We start from the raw sequence: 6,000 nt of genomic DNA, 5'->3' as shown, positions 1-6,000 counted from the left end.
CTTTAGTGAGTTTAGGGTTTACCTCCTTTACCTTCTTGAGCGAAGAACACCTACTCTTGTAGTGCCCCATCTTACCACACTCAAAGCATTTGATGTGGTCCTTTTTGCTCTTCTTGGTAGTTGAGGTGGAGGGTTGAACTTCCAAGATCTCCTCTTCCTTGGATTGCTCTTCTTCCTCTTCACTTGAAGATGTGGATGGTTCCACTTCTTCCTCCCTTGAAGATGTGGATGATACCTCCTCATCTTCCTTCTCCTCCTCGGATGTTGAGCTTGTGTCAACATTCGATTGGTCCTTCTCTTCTTGGACCAATGAGTCCTTCTCCTTGGGTTCCTCCTCTTCTTGGATTTGTGTAGGACTCTCATGAAGCGCAATTACCTTTTTCCAAAGGTCACTTGCATTCTCGTATTCACCTACATTCAATATCGCATTAGGAGGTAATAAATTAATTAAAATTCTAGTTACCTCCTTGTCCGTCTCCGATTGCTCCCTTTGCTCCTTGGTCCAATATCGACGTCGGAGACGTTTTCCCTTCTTGTCAGTTGGAGTTTTAAACGGTTCCTCCAACGCAATCCATTGGTCCCAATTCATTTGGAACCACATCTCCATGCGCTTCCTCCAATAGTCGAAGTCCTCGCGCTCGTATGGAGGTGGGATTCGGATGTCCCATCCGAGAGGTCCCTCCGACTCCATCTTCTTCCTCTAGCCGCTCTCTTGGCGATTAGTCCAACAAGAGCTCACCTTGCTCTGATACCACTTGTTGGGACCTTGACGTCCGCTAGAGGGGGGGTGAATAGCGTCTCACCCAAAACTTTACTTCCTATAATGTTAGTGCACAGCGGAATACAAAAGCAAACTAACAAATACGAAAGTTAACCTAAAACAAGAAGGAAGAAGACAACAAACCAAACACAAACCCTAACACAAGGCGTGTACGTGGTTCGGAGATAACTTGCTCCTACTCCACGGCGTGTCCGTAAGGTGGACGATCCCTCAATCCGTCGGTGGATTAGTCCCCGGCAAACTCCGGCTAGCTCAACCTCCTTATGGGTGGAGAAACCTCACCACAACTCCAACCAAGACCTCTTGGCACACAAAGATCTCTTGAGCACTTTGGTGACTACTAATTAGGCTTTAACCAAGTCTAATTTCGTCACCTTGGCCGGCCATCCCAAGCTCCTTCTTATAGAGCTTGGAGCAAATCAGAAAGCTGATTTGCCCGTTACCAGTCGACTAGTGCCAACGGCTATCTCAACGACTCTCTGCTACAGTGCATCAGTCGACTGCTACAATCATCAGTCGACTGCTACAATCATCAGTCGACTGCTACAGTACTGCTACAGTAACGCTACAGTACTGCTACAGTACGCTACAGTAAACCCTAATTTTAGGATTTTGCCTCGAGTACATTCACTCAGCACTCGTTCTCTCCCGACCAACCTAGACCTAGCCTTCTAGCCTCCTCCATCAGCCTCGCGTCCCTCGGATGTCTCCCCATCCTTCACGTCTTGCCTTCTGGAGCTTCCTTCGGCCTTGTCCATATTGTCGGGTCTTCCTTTGCCAAGAGGCTCCTCACCTCCGGGGCTTCATCCATTGCCAAGTCACACTTGGACTTACGTTGCCAAGACTACATGCTTGGACTTACACCGCCAAGACTCATTCTTGGACTTTCCTCCTTTGCCAAGATCACACTTGGACTTTTCTTGTTGTACTTGTATCCTGCACACTCACAATGCATATCAAATACAACAATAAACCTAACTTAAACCTTTGCCCAAACATCAAAACCTAGGGCACCTAGATTGCTCCAACAGTTTTAACCTTACATTCCAATTGATTCTCAATTTCGTTCAAGTAACGAATGAAGCAATCTAATGCTTCAGATTTGTGAGAAATCAAATACACATGACCAAAACATGTGAAATCATCAATAAATGTAATGAAATAAGAACTCTCATTTCTAGCCTTCAGATTCATTGGACCACAAATATCCGAATGAATTAATTACAATGGTGATTCAGCCCTAATAGTCTTTCCAAATAGTTTCCTAGTTGTATTTCCAACAAGACAATATTCACATATAGACAAGTTAATCTTAGCATGAATGCCTAAAAGGCTCTCCTTAGCTAATCTTTTTATTCGTTCTTGTCCTATATGTCCGAGTTTAGCATGCCAAATTTCATCATTAATATCAGCATTACTAGTAAGAGCAATGTTTGAAAAACAATCATCATTATTATTTTGTTCTACATAAAGAACCATTAAACCATTTGTTAAATAACCATGCCCAATTAACACTGAGTTAATCTAAAGTTCCATACAACGGCTATAAAAAATTACATAATAACCTAAATCAAAAAGACAAGTGATGGAAACCAGATTTCGTCGAATCTCAGGAGCATACAGGACATCATGTAGAAATAAGGTTCGGCCACCACGTAGGTTGAGCTTGCAAGTGTCAATTCCTTTGACTTCAATTATTGTATTGTTTCCCACATATATCTATTCGTTACCAGCTGGTACTTGACGGTACTCCATATATGTAGCTCAATCACGAGCTACATGGTTCGTTGCTCCTGAATCTACAATCCACAAAGAATAAGAATTAACTAACAACACTGTACTTGCAACATAATGCTCATGGAAAGAAAATAAAGATGGATCTATATTTTTAAGCTCAGTACAATCCGGACAAAATAGTCCTTTTTGCCACAGTTGTAGCAAGTCAACTTGCTCTTAGGTCTTTGTCCATATTTCTTTCCTTTCTTCTTGATTTGATTTTTCGCAGCAACATCACTAGTCTCCTTTCCTTTCTTAAACCATTTTTTTTATTTTTGAAACCAGAACCTTCAGCTACAAAAGCTTGACCAGAATTTTTTGCAGATTCAATCCTCTCCGCCTCAAGTTCAACATGGCGTGAGGCATCAGTGAAAGTCTTAATACTTTCACTCTGAGTCAAATTTTGTTTCATCATTTCCCAAGAATCAGGAAGGGAACGGATAACTACCTGAACCTATTGTTCATTGGTCAACTCATAACCGACAGCTTTTAAGTCTCGAATCATGTTATCCATCTCCCTAAGATGTTGAGCCATGGTAACATTCGAGCATTTTTTACAGCTATCAAACTTGATTATTAGCTGACGGAGCTTATTTAGACCTACTCCACTGTACTTCTCTCTAAGAGATGCCCAGACAACATGAGCCGATAGTAATGACTCATATTCAAATACTAGGTCATTCACCATTGAACTAATCAAGATTTCCTTAGTAGTGGAGTCGTTCCTATTCCATGCCTTATAGGCATCAAGATCACGTCTGTGTTGTGCTGTAAAACCATCAGTCGGTTCGTCCATGAATTGATTTACAGTCTCTAGAACTTCTTGTTCATCAAGAACATATTATATCTTGAGGTGAATATTTTATAGTTATCCCGATATAATTTATCTCCTTTATTGAGTTCAGCTATAATGTTTTCACGAGATCCATCTCTAAATCCTCGGCGGGATCCATTACTGGACCCTCCTTCAATTCTTCAAGGTCCATTTCTGGATCCTCAAATTCTTCAAGGTCCATTTCTGGATCCTCCTCAAATTCTTTAAGGTCCATTTCTACAGAATCTGTAGGATCCATTTCTTCGAGATCTGGATCCTCTTCAGATTCTTCAGGATTTCATTACAATTAAAGTAACTATCGGCACATCTTCGAATATGAGATGCGCCTTCAGAGTAATCTCATAGTTGGTGTACTATATCATTGAGATGTTCTGGTAGTGACTGAACAAGAGCTCATCTTCTGTCTTTGTCCTAGAGTAGATACTCTTCTTGCTCAAGTTTTCAAAATAGTCTATCAAGTCGTCTAACATGTCCGTTGATTCCATAAGCAAAGTTATACTATATCTCTTGAATCTCCTCCCGGAGCTGGTTTTGCCGCACTTCGCGATGAGTCAATGCGGTAATCGTCCGTACCATCTGAAAAATTGAATTTAAACAAGTCAGTATAAAACTGACTAATCAGTACAAAACTAGTTTAATTCAATTTATACAAGCATAGAACCATCATTGTAAATCAAGAAATACAAATCTTCTCGATTTTCACAAGTTTAAGTCGACTAACCCATTAGATTAGTCGATCATGAATCTAGATCCTAAGCTTAGTTCATTGTCCTTATTAAAACTAATCTAATTGGACAGTGATTTCTAACCTATATTCTATTATTGTTTTAATCTAAGCTTATTTAAATCAATCTCAACCTTTTTGATCAAACTCAAGTCTGTTTGATTAATCAAATGTTCATTCGATTAACTTTGACCCATTAGAATAAATCTAATCTTTTTATAAAATATGACACAATAGAACTAATCTAATCATATTTGATCAGCCCAACTTATGTAATCAAAATCACCCCAATTAATTCAATAATAAATTGATCTGGTTAAACCAACAAATGATTTAAGTCGGATCTAGGTATTATTGAATCAAACTGATTTATTTAAATCAACTAATGATTTAAATCAGACTTGAGTTTGATTTGATAAGTTGGTCTCATTTAATTTTTAATTAATTGAACTATAAATTAATTAAATATGTATTTATTAATTAATAATATATTTCTATAGACATATAATTAATAAATAAATATATTTAATTAAATTTAATCAAACATGCAAAACACTAGTTTTTTAATTCATTACACGTGTTTTGAAAGAGGAATTTCTTTTTCTTTTTATTTAATAAAATCAAAAAAAATTCAAAGACAGTATTTGAACCGTAGTTAATACTGTTTTTAATCGATTACTTAGATCGATTAAAAATCCATTTAATCGATTATAGGTGTGCTTGAATTGATTACACCAATTGAATATATAAATTTATTATGCTTCATCAGTTTAATTGATTACATAGATTTTAAATCGATTAAGATCTAATTGCTTCATCTTTTTCTCTTCTCTGTCGCGATCACGACACTCTTTTCTTCTTCTGCGACGAGCGCGGTTACCACGACTATCAATCGTCAACCTCTGAACATGGTTGTCAACACTCTCCGGCCATGGAAGTCGATAGCCAACAATCTCTCGGGGCTCAATAACTGCAGTAAATCGCGACTGATCTCGCCTGACGACGATGGAAAAGACATTTCTTTTCAACGAAGAAATATGTTTCATGCTTAAACATCGCTCTGATAGTATTACTGCCTCTAATATACGTGAAACACAAAATAAAACTGTAAACCACTCACAATGATCTCCTGAGAAGAAATCAAAGAAGACGTCACCGAAGATGCTACTGCTGCCGCTGAGAAGATCATCGTTTAGAACTTTCTCAGATTTTCTATCAACTAAATCCCGATAGAATATTCCCTTTGCCTATTGTCGCCTTTACTGTGCACTTTTTGATCCTTTCCGATTGTTCTGGGACTCATCAATATATAAGAGAATTTATTGATATATAATCGATGCATTAATAATGTATAATAGAGAAAGATGAAGATAAATAGACCCTTTATCTTCTTAATATTGTAACTCATACAATGTCCAACATATGCAACGAGATAATGAAGTTTGAATCATTTAAGCCCAATGTAAACGATTTTTAAAATAGTTTATTATTTATGGTCTCTAAAGTTCCGATAATTGATTGACTGTGGAAGCGTGATTGATATAATAATTTGTCTTTTCGGGAGGATCTAATAACTAACGTATGAGGTGTTATCATTATAAGGTCTGAGATTCGAATCTCAACAAAGTTGAGATAAATATTTTCCTTATGTGCTAATCACTATTCTAAATATTAGTAACCGTCCATAATTTACCTTTTCTGTGTTGACCCTGAAATGAATTAACGGAAATACTGAAGATAAACGTATTCACTTTTTATCACCGTGATTGATATAATAATCAACTAGTATTATAAAAGTGGAGCATCTATCATTTTAGATGGTTCTTACTTGCTTCATTGTCAAACAAAAGTAAGAGGAGAATGGGATATATGAAACAAATGGTA

This window comes from Zingiber officinale, chromosome 4B (assembly GCF_018446385.1).
Source record: "Zingiber officinale cultivar Zhangliang chromosome 4B, Zo_v1.1, whole genome shotgun sequence".
Lineage (NCBI taxonomy): Eukaryota > Viridiplantae > Streptophyta > Magnoliopsida > Zingiberales > Zingiberaceae > Zingiber > Zingiber officinale.
The sequence above is the reverse complement of the archived record's forward strand: the minus strand, read 5'-3'. Positions refer to the sequence as shown.